The sequence below is a fragment of the Malaya genurostris genome, chromosome 3 (assembly GCF_030247185.1).
Source record: "Malaya genurostris strain Urasoe2022 chromosome 3, Malgen_1.1, whole genome shotgun sequence".
Lineage (NCBI taxonomy): Eukaryota > Metazoa > Arthropoda > Insecta > Diptera > Culicidae > Malaya > Malaya genurostris.
The window spans coordinates 292,322,328-292,336,845 of NC_080572.1; positions in this window are offsets into that span (position 1 = coordinate 292,322,328).

The window sequence follows — 14,518 nt, forward strand, 5'->3', positions numbered from 1 at the left end:
AGTAATGTTCACTTGCCACTTGTTTAATTAACGATTTAAAACTTCAAAAATTACCCGACAACCTATAAAAGTCTTCAAAAATATGAGATTAAAGTTTTTCACTTAGTTTACTCGATTGCGCTTTGTTTTCATCTCATTTTGTTTCGCAAAGTTGCCAAGTTATCTCATATTGTTACAAAAAATAAATTGTTTTTCTTCTTCAAATTATTATCACAAAGTATGTTTTTGGTATCCGTGACATTAGTTTAATTATATTGTTGATATTAATATTTCAATAAAGCTGTTTCGGCTTCGAATATTACCAGAAAGAGCGTGTTAAATACTATTGAAATAACCATTGTGGCAAATCTAGTAGCACTGGTTTCATTCCGCTATACGCCAACATAACGCTTTGAAGTGTGTTTGTTTCATCGGCTGTGCACAGAGATGCCAGATATTTTCATAGAAAATATGTATTACGTTGCATAGAAAGTCTATATCTGCTCTATCTGTTTTCACTAATAAAATGATGTTAAAAGATAGTTCTTTATATCTCCGTAAATCATTTTTTATCAATAACAATATATATATATATATATATATATATATATATATATATATATATATATATATATATATATATATATATATATATATATATATATATATATATATATATATATATATATATATATATATATATATATATATATATATATATATATATATATATATATATATATATCAGTTCAAATTAGTTCAAAATTTTGATATAAATGTTTGTCAGTGTTCATAATCAATTATCAACATAAGAGATCTCCACTTAAACGTGTGATTTGCCCGTTGATTAATAAACTTTTCAAGATTCACTGCAATCAAATACTAATAGATACTCAGAGAGAAAAGTCTAATTTTTTACTTCTCTCTTTCTATGAACCTATTCTATTGTACAAATCTGTATTAAATTTAGGAAATCTGTATAAAATCTGTACTTTGATTTAAATCAGTATGCGAACGCAAAAATCTATACAATACAGATAAATCTGCATAAATGGCATCTCTGGCTCTACACTTTGTTTTAAGAAGGGCTAATGAATAAATAGTAACAATTACATTTTTGTTTTTATTCAAAGTTCACCAAATTAACTTTAAAGTAAAATTTTAAATTTAAAGCGAAAGGTAACGGAAACGACCGAAAAAATTTTAAACGTTGAAATGATTTCAAACTGGTTCTAAAAATATCGTATATTGTCTTATAGTTGGCATTAGGCCGTTTTTAAGAAGAATTCTGACATTTTGAACCTGAGAGTGTAATAGTGGAATATTTTGTTTTGATTGCTGTCGCCATTGCTAATTTATAGGACGAATAAAGGATCAAAGATAGGATGGATAAAAATCCATTGAGATGAAATTAGGAGCAGAGTAGTGAACACATCATAAGTGTTTTTAGCTGTTTTATGAATATTAGTTAAATTTTCAAGAAATGTGAATCAATTCTTAACGTGGAGCAAGGCGAATAAAGCAGTAATATGAAATAGTTATAGTGATTTTAGTGGCTAAATCGGGGTTTGAAGGCGACGTCCTTACAAATGAGATGAAATAGGGAGCCCTTACCCTAGATAAGAGTAACAAATATTTTAATAAGCAGTTCTAATCGTATTCACGTCAACTCGGTAATGACACTAACAAAACCCACCCGTCTTTTATATTTTGCTACTTTTTCTTCGCCCACAAGTTCTCTTCCAAAATGAAAATAGGTCATGGAAAAAATAATTTTAAGCCTTTTAAAAAACTTTGTTTTCTCACTATAAGAAAAACTTACAATTTCAAGGAATCTAGAATTTTTTGTCAGATTTTGATCTAGCCAGCATTCAAAAACTGAATCAAGAATGTTTGAACTCAACTCAAAACACTAAAAATAAGTGAATCTGCAAATAAATGAATTCGAATAGGCGATGCCTAGGCCTTGTCTGAGAATATGCGGTTTCGATTTATTGGTTACTAGTAATCGATTATATCATTCTTACGTTTCGTCTTTGACTCATCAGTGCAGAGCAGCTCAAATTGAACTGCTTAGTGCTAAACTCGGCAGTTCAATTTGAACCGCTAAGCTGACGTAAAGTTTCTGCTAAACCCCTAAATGACCAATCCCCTATCGACCAAAAAAAATCGAAAACACGTTTTCGTTCGGCACGTCAGCATAGACGTGTTATGTGCCCTAGCACAAAATTTGGCTAACCCCTAAATGATTAATCGATTAATATTTCAACTCTCTGAATATTCGTTTAGTTTTGCAGCCTTATTCAAAAAGTGCATCAGGATATCGTTACCTTAAATATTGGCGAGTGCTAAACATTTGAAATCCAACCCGAAAATAACATGCTTGCAAGGGTTGATCAACTACAATCCCGATCCGTCCGAGTAGTTCACGACTTTCCCGGAGTCATGGATCTGGTGAATCGATATGGCAACCCCCAGAGCTACATCCTACCCCGTTTCGTTCGTTCATTCGTTATGTTTTTTTTCTCTTCAATTTCAAGTTCAACGCCCGATTATTTGCCGAGCCATTTCACTCGACCGGTTATTTGTTTTTTTTCTTCAACTAGCTTGCCGGCACTACCTGCAAGGAAAAGCGCCATTGAAAGAAAGAAAGGTTCATTCTACTTATCGCTACCTACCTACCTACCTACCTACCAACCTACGCCATCGCACATAGACCGCATAAAACCGCGCTTTTCCCAAAGACCATGCACCCCCTTGCTGTTACTGTTGCTGCTGCTGTTCGGAACGATGCACTTTTGCTGCAGCCCCGCACTCGCAAAGCTAGAAAAGTGAAATTATTTCACTATCGTGCCAATAAACCGTGGGCTCTTGTCCACACGAACAACGTGCGGTTTGCTTGACTATGCCGTGCCGTGCATTGGGTAGTATTTCTTTTTTTTTGTTTTCTTATTTTTCGAGGTAGGAGACCCGTACGACGGACGTAAGGGGGTTAATTTTTCTATGTGCTATGCAGCATGCATCTCGGCGATGGCGCGCATTTTGCTTTCAAAACCATTTACCGAGCGAACAACAACTGCAACCGCAAGGAATAACAGCGCACCAAAGAAAGGCTTCCGTTAGCTAAGGAAAAACCCGTAGCCGAAAAATATTTAATCTATGCAAAATTTGGTTTTTGTTTCAGGTAATATAAAAATATGATCGAACTTACTAAAGATGACATAATATTTTTCAAAGTCTACAAAAAAAAATGAGAAGCAGTAGGAAAGCTTTGCGATTGTCATTGTCTGTGTGCTTCTATGCTCGCAGAGCTGATGTCGTCGAGATCACAAACATTGCCAGGGAGTGGTACTGCAGCTGCAACATCAGCAACAGCAGCTGAACAGCCTCTAACCAACCGGGTTTGATGGGGATGCACTTTTCCTCTCATTACACTTTAATCAAATACCACCACCACCACCTCCACCATCACCACCGTCATCGTTTCCAACCATGGTCCACAATTGCGGTGGATTTATTGCCCTGCACTGGTCCCCAGACTGGTCGGTTTGGCTGTTTCTATATTTTGAACTAGCGCTGCTGCTCGGTTGATGTGATGCACATTAGAGTGCACCTTTCTTCTTCCCATCTATATGCACTGCGGCAGAAGTGCATCGACCAACATTTCTCCGTCTCCGGACTGCTGGAGTTATGTTTACGTTCGATGATGACCAGTGAGTGAGTGGGGGTTGGGTTGGCTGGCAGGCAGTGACTCGAGCGGTACCCGGGGGAGGGTCGTTGAACTTGGGCGAATGCAGCTCCGTTGCACTTTTCTTTTTGCAGTGGCTTTGAACTGTATGCAAACGTATCCGTATGTACGGTAGGGCTGCTTAGAGACTTGCTTTTTCCATCTCGTTTGACCGCGACCATTTTTTTCCGGAGCCTCTCACCGTCGAAATCGGATGGCAACGGCCCCAGCGTGGGAAGTGGGTGAATGACGTTTTGTGGGTGGGCGGTTTCCGGATTTGTGAAATCGGTGAAGCCGTTTGATGGGAACCGGGAATCAGCGTAACGCTTGTTTTAGTTTAATGATGTCCTGATAAAACAATCCTCTAGGCTCTCAAAGTTAAACATGAAGTAAGTACTTCAACTTTAGACTAGCGAAAACTCTAGAAGTGAATTTAATTTTGAAACGCAGCTAAGTTGTCCGCTATCAGAATATGACATCTCAATGTTTACATTTATACCCTCTCTTGTATCACCACGATATTATCTTCTTGTTCGAGCAAACTCGAACTCATTTTTAAATTTGAAATAAAAATGGCAAAACTATGAATCTTTGGAAGAGGTGTAGTTATTCACCCACCCAAAAGTCGGATATTGGAGAAAAACAATAACACGAAACTGGCGGAATTAAAAAAAACCTTTTTAATCCACCCAGTGGTGTAATGATGCCTTTCTCATATCTTTCATATTATCATATATAAATATGTGGATTTTCGCAAAATAATTTTGTTTGATTCTTGAAAAACAAAAAGGTTTATCCATCGTCAAGTATAACCTACAGACTGGAAGGTACTTCCCAGGTCACTTTTCTCGAAGTCGGTTCGAGAAAAGTGACTGGGATCCATTTTTGCCTTTTTTGCCTTTCTCATATAGAAAGGTTATGCAGTCACTGTGAAAACCGACTTTTGAACCGAGGCCCGAAGGCCCAGTGTCATATACCATTCGACTCAGTTCGTCGAGTACGCAAAATGTCTGTGTGTGTGTGTATGTAACGTTTTTTGCACTAACTTTTCTCGGAGATGGCTGAACCGATTTTCACAAATTTAGATTCAAATGAAAGGTCTTGTGGTCCCATACAAAATTCCTGAATATTATTTGAATCCGACTTCCGGTTCGGGAATCATGGGGTAAAATGTGCAAAAAATTGTGAAAATAAGTGCACTAACTTTTCTCAGTGATGGATGAACCGATTTTCACAAACTTGGGTTCAAATGAAAGGTCTTGTAGTCCCATATAAAATTCCTGAATATTGTTTGGATCCGACTTCCGGTTCCGGAGTTATGGGGTAAAATGTGCAAAAAAATGAACATATGTTTTCTAGCTTTTCTCATAGATGGCGCGACCGATTTTCATAAACTTAGGTTCAAATGAAAAATCCTGTGGTCCCATACGTAATTCCTGAATTTCATCTGGATCCGACTTCCGGATCCGGAAATATAGGGTAAAGTGTGTTAAAAATTGTATACCATCATTGAAAAGGACGAAAAACCGTAAAAAGCTTTCTAAATCGACCTCAAATCTTCTCCACTTAATAGTTTTTTATCAGCAGACGGTCAAACAAACCGATTTCTGTTATTGTTTCTAGGAATCGAAGAAAATTATTTTGAAGAATATAACAGTGATAGTATGATTGATATGAGAAAGGCATCATTACACCACTAGGTGGATTAAAACAGGTTTTTATACATATAAAAAATAGGTATAGAATTCGCTCAAACTTTCGAAAAATTTTCCGAGGCCCGGAGGGCCGAATGTCATATACAATCGATTCAGCTCGACGAACTGAGCAAATGTCCGTGTGTGTGTGTCTGTATGTGTGTTGTCAACTAAGAGGTCGAGATCTCAGAGATGGCTGAACCGATTGTGATCAAACTAGTCGCAAATGAAAGGTCTCCCTCTCACCCTGAACGCTATTGAATGGTTTTGAGATCGGATGTTTGTGTTTTGAGTTATACGAAGTTATGTGTCAAAATTTTCAGTTTTTTGACAGTATCTGTCACAATTGACCTTGAAAACAGAATATTAGATTCCGCACGGTAATAGCTATCCAACAAGCCATAGATTGTTAAAATCCGTCCATTTTTAACGGAGATATCCAAATTTTTGTGTAAGCGACTTTTCCCCCATATTCCAGCAGCAGAAGTTCTGAGCGCTGAATGGCAAAGAAAGGCTTGGGAGCAACGTAAAACACGATTTTCTACAATTTTACAATACAATTGTTTCTAAGTACCAAAAAGACTGTCTACAGCATCCTAATTCATAACATTTTGCCTCGGACCGATTTTAGCACGGTTCGTTTTTTTCAACATAATCGTTCGAATATGACATATTGGAAAGATGGCAGTACTTCCGAATTCAGAACATTTTCATAATTATATTGATTTAAACTGCTTACAGCAATAACTTCTGGAAGAACATAACACCCATATACCATTCGAATCAGTTCGTCGAGATCAGTAGATGCTTATGTGACAAATAATTTCACTCAATTTTTTACCTTTTTTTCGAAGATGACTCAATAGTTTTCTACAAACTCAGATTCATATGAAAAGTCGTATACTCCCGAACAAGGTTCCTGAATTATGTTTGGATCCGACTTCTGGTTCCGGAACTACAGGATGATATGAGAAACGAAATTAAAATTGTGTAACTCATTTTCCTCGTAACATAGATGGCTGAACCGATCTAAGAATCATCTAAGATTTGCTGATTAGAATAGTCGGCAACCAAATAAACGTATTTCAGTTTTAGTGGTATTCAGTTTTCAATTCGGAAGGCACCCAACAATTTAACTCGTACTACGATTTCTCAAAGATGTCTACACTGATTTTTAAACATTTTGAAACAAATGTGAACTACTCAGGTGAATTTGTCTGACTTCGGCTACACCGATTTTCGAATTCCGGCTCCGGTATCGAATCGTTTCTCAAAGCTCAATCGTTTTCTCAAATAAAGCCAAATCGAATTTCAGAATCAAAAATTCAAATTAAAATAAACTTATAGTCCCACACAAAATTAATTACTTTATCCAATGCTGTCTTCTGATTCTGGAATGACAGGAGGATGAATTTTAAAAATTCAAACCGATATAGAAGATGATAATCCCGCAAAGCTTGAAAGTTGGACTCAAAACTATTGCAATTTATTCGTCATATGGCCATACGAATCGGTTTGGTTTATGCTGGTTCCTGAATACCGGCTCTGGAAGTACCTTAAATTACCCTAAACTCTAAAGTGGAACTTACTTCGACATATCATGGAATGTTTAATCGATTGTCCCACTTTTAGATAGAGTAATGAGTGATCAAAATATCAAAATGCAGCTTAAAACGACGGTCATTAAAATAATGTCATGAAAACTGAAACACCGAAGAATATTCATGCAAAAAACACATGCAATCCGCATAAAAAAAGGTATCATCTCACTGCTAGGTGGATTAAGCACGTTTTTGAGTCTATAGTCACAATATCCGGTCGTTAATCGAAAACCGGGAATCAAAAAAAGCCGACATCAATTTGTTTGGCCGTCTACTGACAATAACAATTTGTGTTTCATAAAACGTGACCTTTTGTGACAGGGGGGAGAAGGGGAGGTTTTTGGAATGTGACGTCCAATATTTTCAATGAGCTCATTTTTGAAATACCTAATTATATTACTGCTTTGCCCTATTTCCTGAAAAAATCTCCACAATACACGTTTACATTCTATAGGAAAACGTGTATTTGTTGATGTAAAAGCTTCTTCTTGTAAATTCGGAATTGAGTGATGCAGGAAATCATTTCTGTTGTGATCGAAATAAATTAGCGAAATTAACAAATTTTGCCTAATATGAGTAAAAAAGAAAAGGATGCCTTTAAACGGTTTAACTTAAGTTATGCACTGACAATTTTGTCAATAATTTGATTTTCTAGCATTCATAATAGTATATCATAAGAATTTCTCTTATCTGATTCTGATGCAGTTTATTCAATTGTACTCCATTTGAAAAAGGGCGGGAGATCAACGATTTCAGACGTAGATCATGTCATGTCTTATCTTGATCATATGTGATTTTCCTCCACCAACATCAAAGCTTATCGAAGCATCCAATGATTGATCCAATTACATAAATCAAGAATCAAAATCACTACCCATTGTGTGACGGAAGGTCAGTACCGATATTGATTGATGTGATTTAAAATTCACTGATCAACTGATCATGAAAAGATTCTCCGGCAGTGATCTCGTTTTGATGAGGTTTTGGTCTTTATTTTCTCAGCCCTGTAAATATTATTCTTTACCTAAAACAATAATATATCTGTGTACCCCTAGGAGGAATAAAACAGATGATTTAAATGTTTCATCAATTCCAACCAAATACTTTTGTTAATTTATATAATTGATATTAATAAAATAATTCCGATGATTTTGTAGATTTAGGGATATTTTTTAATCTAATTTCAGCATGTAATAAATCGATTTTTCCCTCATATTTGTATGGTTTGTCATACATATTGAGAATGTATTGAGATGAATTTTATTTATTTTGAATTCGTGACATGTGACATAGGAGGGGTGAGGGGTCCTTGCTTCTGTGACAATTTGGGGGATGGGGAGTCAAAAATCGTCAAAAAAAGCGTGACGTCTTTTATGGACAGCCCCTTATCCACTTATGAAGTTGCTCTTCTAGACATAGAAAAAGCATTCGACAGTGTTTGGTACAAAGATTTAATAGCAAAAATGTCTGATTTCCAGTCAAAATGATACGAAATTATTTAACTGATCGTACTCTTCAGGTTAGCTTTCAGAATTGTAAATCTGAATTGCTACAAGTACGAGCCGGTGTTCCGCAGGGTTCGAGCGTAGCTCCAATCTTGTATAATATTTTCACTTCTGATCTTCCAAATCTACCCGTTGGTTGTCAGAAATCGCTATGATGTGACGACACAAGTCTGTTAGCCACAGGTAGAAATCTAAGAGTGATCGGCAGTCGCCTACAAAGAAGTTTAAATATTTTCAGTGATTATCTGTCAAAATGGAAAATTAAACCAAATGCAGCAAAGAAGCAAATAAATATTCTTTCCTCATAAGCCAAGAGCTTCTTTTCTTAAAGCAAACAATAATCACATTCTCAAATTGAATGGCTTGGAATTGACATGGTCTGATCAAGCTAAATACTTAGGTTTAACGTATGACAAAAAACTCACTTTCAAGGATCACATTGAAGGAATCCAGGCAAAGTGTAATAAATATATTAAATGTTTATATCCTCTTAAAAACAGAAATTCTAAGCTCTGTCTAAAAAACAAATTGTTAATTTATAAACAAACTAGCTGACCCGTCGAACTTCGTCTCGCCTGAAATTATTTTTTTAAATTTGTGTTTTCGAACAGCAGAGTTGCCAAACGTCATGTTTCTTTCCATTATTTTACTGATTACTTGGCTTACAATAAACGAATTACGACAAATTCATATCCAACACAATAACTTCGTCCCGAAGAAGAAATATCATCAAGAATTATTGTGGATATGTTCAATGCTTTTGATACGCAAAAACTAAACAAATGCACCGTTTGCCATCTCATCCTTCGAGTCAGTGTATTGAACAGAGATTGTAGATCTCTCTCAAACTAAAGATTTGACATGTGGAATGATGGATTGGATTGAATCATATCTGACTGGTCGTAGTACGACCGTGAGAATTGGCGACTGCGTTACTCCATCATTCATCGTGAGCTCTGGCGTTCCTCAGGGAAGCCATCTAGGACCATTCATATTTCTGCTATATCTAAATGATCTGAATTTCGCATTGCAATGCATGAAGCTATCATTCGCCGACGATTTCAAACTGTTTCATCTCATCAAATATCTGAAAGACTCAAACTTTTTGCAGTCACAGTTGGATGTATTTTCTAACTGGTGCAACGTCAACAGAATGGTTATTAACGCCTTCAAATGCTTCGTTATCTCCTTCTCTCGTAAACGAACCACGATCATGTATGATTACACTATTTCGCAAGCTGTACTAAAACAGGAGACATCAATTAAGGATCTAGGAGTGTTATTGGATTCAAAACTTAGTTTCAAATATCACATAGAATATACCCTCTCTAAAGCATTAAAGATGCTAGGATTCATCTTTCGCATCTCAAAAAATTTCAATAACATATACTGCCTGAAATCGTTATATTGCGCTCTAGTTCGCTCTACACTGTAGTATGCTGTTGTTGTTTGGGCACCACATTACCAAACTGATAAGCTGCGCATTGAAGCTGTCCAGCGCAAGTTCATTCGTTTTGCTGATCCATTGAATCTTCCAAGCTACGAAAATCGATGTAGGCTCGTACACCTCGATTTGCTATTTGTTCGCCGTGATACACAAAAAGCTGTTTTCGTCGCGGACCTCATCCAATCTCGAATTGATATCTCCTACAACAGCTAAGTTTTGAAATTCTTCTGCGTAATTTGCGGTTTAATCCCTTTCTCAGAATTTCTCGTGCTAGAACTAACTATGGGTTCATTGAACCGTTTTCGAGTATATGTCGCGTATTCAATACTTGCTCTGATGGATTTAATTTCAATTTATTTCGTAACGCCATTAAAACCCGTTTTCTCCAAATCTTTTCCCGCTAGTTTTATTAGGATAATTAGTCAATATGAATAGTTGTTAGTTAGCTTTGTAGTTTAAATAAGGGTAATTAAAGATTTCGTTATGTATCATTTGTTCAAATGTTATTTGTTGATACAAAAGATGAGAATGTTTTATGCCTGCTGGAGAAGGAGAACCAAAATCTCAGCTCCAGCAGGCTTTTCCCTTGCTCCAAAATAAACAAATAAATAAATTAACAGATGGATGAAAAAGAGATGACCAAGATAAATACTTTAAATTGACCCCACAAATTTCCAAAAGCAGCCCTCGGGGATTGTTGTTTATCATTGAATATTAAGACTTGTTTGTACTGAAGACGTTTAAAATTTAATAGCAAATCCTTAGGGATTATCGAAAGTAATAAACTAATTTTGAACGGTTGTCCATAACCAACTTCACCGCTAGTGATATGACTTAGTCGTGTTTGATGGATGTTCGTAGCAGGATAATGACAGGATCAATTTTCGATTAACGAATTAGCGATAAAATGAAAAATACTTGGACATTCGAAAGTTCAAATTACCCTTTTATTAAATATTGTGTCAATTAACTTTGACATGAACGCTATATTCGTTCAAGAATTGTATCAAAAGGCCTCTCATTCGTCGAGCCACCACATCGGTTTGCTTAGTATTCAGTCCTGAGAATTAATATTCTGTTCTAGCGGAGTGAAAATGAGGAGTGATTATACCAGTATTCTTCTTATCGTTAAAGCCAATGTATAAAACAGCAGATCTCACAACTAATGGTTCTTACATGCCACGATTTCTCCTTCAGATATGATATTCACGATTCGCATATGGTAATTCGTCAAGTAATCCAAAGTTCGGAAAATGAAATGATTTGGCTTAAGCAGCTTACAAATGTCATGAATACCATCCGTTTTGAAGTAAACCACTCTTGAAAACTCACTCGAATCGGCTGAACAAACGTCAGCATGCTAAATGCAAGGAAAATATTTTCATCTGAACTCATTATTTCATTGATACGTAAAACAATCGTTACATAATTTGATTTTTTCAACTCACGGCCACGATGGCTAACATAATTCATCTAACTACATCTACTGGTAAAAGATATTAGAACTTGTGCTTCTGTTTACGGTATAGCTAAAACAGTCATTTGGCAAGTAATGATTTTGATACCCTATTAAGCACGTGTTTCCAAATGACGAATCAATCATGCATGTAAAATCTCCACCCAAATCTACTCGTTGCGCGCCAAAAGATTTTACAAAGATCTAGTATTCTTTTCTTCAACGGCGAAATACTGAGCATCTCCTTGCGCGCCAACATCAATTGTAGATCTAGCAATCATTGGCGATTTTTGCAGTGGAAAATTCCATTGTCCATACAAAATAACTTTATTGGTTTTTCCCCCTTTTCCGGTAAGTTTTCCTAATTTTTGTAATTTGTACGAACCCGGTGGGGGTAGAAACTGATCAAACAAAAAAAAAAGCATCTCAATCCGTCCATCCGTTCTTACGTGATGCGATTACAAAGAATGATCTCTGCATTTTTATATATATAGATTTTCAGACCAGCCATGCTTTATGCAGTACCAATTTGGTCAAGTTGTTGTTCCACCAGGAAGAAAACGCTTCAAAGGATTCAGAATAAAATTCTGAAAATGATTTTGAAGCGTCATCCCTGGTTTAGTACAAACAGACTCACAAATATAGAACCATTAGATGTAATGTCACATAATAATATAAGCAAATTCCGACAAAAATCGATCCAATCTTCAATTGAATCGATTCGCTCTCTGTATTAGTTAGTAAGTTAGTATATAAGTTCCTTTTCCCCATTACACAATACAAATAGGTTTAAAATTTTCCCTACACAAAAATCTCAGAATTGCGGAAGCAAATGATGTCCTCATGGTAATAACCAAATCATGTATTCAATAGGGCTGAATAGTCACCACTTGTGGCTGAACACCCAATTGTTTCATTTTATACGAAATTTAAAATTTTGGAGTGTGCTTATGTTGGAATAAACAATGTTCAAAAGTCGCATTTATTAAAGATTTCTTATTGTTTAATCACATCAACAATTTTTAATAGCATTTCCAACCCTTGTCAAAGAATGAATACTAGCATTTGCCTAACAATTCATCTACTGTTTCAAGAAAATTTGCATCTATGTGCATTATTCTTTCATTACATCCATCAGAAACACGTAAAAAACTGACACCCGCTCGAGTTCTTGACTGCCGTAACCGAATTGCATATGTGTGATACTCGCGACGTTCATATATTACTACCATTCATATATGAACCACATACCAGTAAGTTCTTGCTTTGTAGCATTCTGGGCTGTACCCGAAGTATGATCGATCGTGTATGTATTATGCAAAGGTTAAAACTCATTTCCTCCTTTTCGTTACTTTGATTCCTAAGCCCTGCGCTTGAGTGGCATAAACTACTAGAACAAAAAACCATGCGTTTCCTTCTAACAGAACTTGATGGGGACGCATGGTCGACTGTTATTTATTATTTAGGAATTTTTTAAAAATATGAAAACACATTTTTTCAAAATATGAAAACATACCACATTAACATAGCCAAAAAATTTTTATTCATCACTAAAAAATCTGGGGTGGTGCAAAAATTGGAAGCGGGAAAAAATATGTTTCAAAATTTTCAAGTATTTTTCAATGGAAAAAATGCATCTTCAAAAATTTTGAAAAAAATTGTAAACCTTCCCCATGATATCCTAAACATACTTGATTTTTTCAAATTTTTCGGATAAGCGGTTTCTTCAAAAATCAAATAAAATAAAAATCAATAGAACCACCCTAGCTCCGTCAATATGGCAGTTAAAGGGTTGAAACTTTGAGAAAAATGTTTCCAGTCTATGACCTTTCGAATGTGGTATAACAATATGAATTCCCTTTGGGGGCAGATTTCACATGCTTATCCTGCTATAGCCTTTCTAATCCTTCTATTCAATTTGTACCTACTTGTTAGTGTTTTCACAAAATCATGATAACGATGCTTTTCAATAAAAGTGCACTTATTGGCTTTCTTATATAGAAAGTTTATACAATATGTTCTATATAATTCGACACAGTTTATCGAGCTGAGCAATGTATGTGTCTGTGTGTGAGTACGTGTCAAATAATATCACTCATAAAAAAAATCTCGTGGTCCTGTAGGTTGCTATTGAATTTCACACCGTCATTTAGAGTGACGAAGGGTAAAATTCATCTAGATTTGGCTTAAAACTGAATCAATTCGTAGGCTATATTAGTTACTTACTAAACGAACCGACTTTGGCTATACTGGTTCCTAGTTCCTGGTTCCAAAAGTACCAGAAGTAGTGGTCAAAAAGTATATGAAGCTCACTCTATTTTCTTAGATCGATTAGAGATTTGATCGATTTCCACAAACAGACTCAAATAAAAGTTCCTACAGTCTCATAGGTTGCTATTTAATTTCATCCGGCTCCAATTTCCGGTTCCAGAACCATAGGGTAAAGAGTGTTTAATCATTTAGTGCGACGATGAAAAATAAAGAAAAATTCTTATCAACTTGACATAACTGTTTAGAATTTGAAAAGGTTATGTTTTTTTATACCCAAAGAAAGTTTATTATTTTATTCAAGATTGAAGAAAAATTTCTTCACAAAATCTTCTGGTGATATTTTTGAAAATATAAGTAATATGAGAAAAGCATCATTACACCACTAGGTGGATTAAAACAGTTTTTTTTTTGTAAGTATCGCCCAGCGATACTTCGTTTGCTAGGAGAAAAAAGGGCGCACTTATTTGTTTTTCTTTATTTGGGATATTTCCCGAATTTTTCATCACTAGAAGAAATAAATGCGACGATAAAAATCCACAAGGATTTTTCTTAATCGCGAAAACTAGCCAAATTCACTTGATTTCATGGTTCAATCATAGATGCATAGAAGTAAACTAATCGAAAAAAAAGTGAAACTTTCATTTCGTTGATTTATTCAGTGGAAATAGCAGGAAAGTGGGGAAATGTTCGTACGTTTCAAAGTTTGACCGGAAAAGATTCGATATTGCTAAATAGTAATTAAAAACAACTTGAAACAATTCATTTTTAAGTGTTTGAAAAACAGTTTTATGACTAAAAATAATAAAATACTTTTCAAAAAACGTGTGAAATTCTCCAA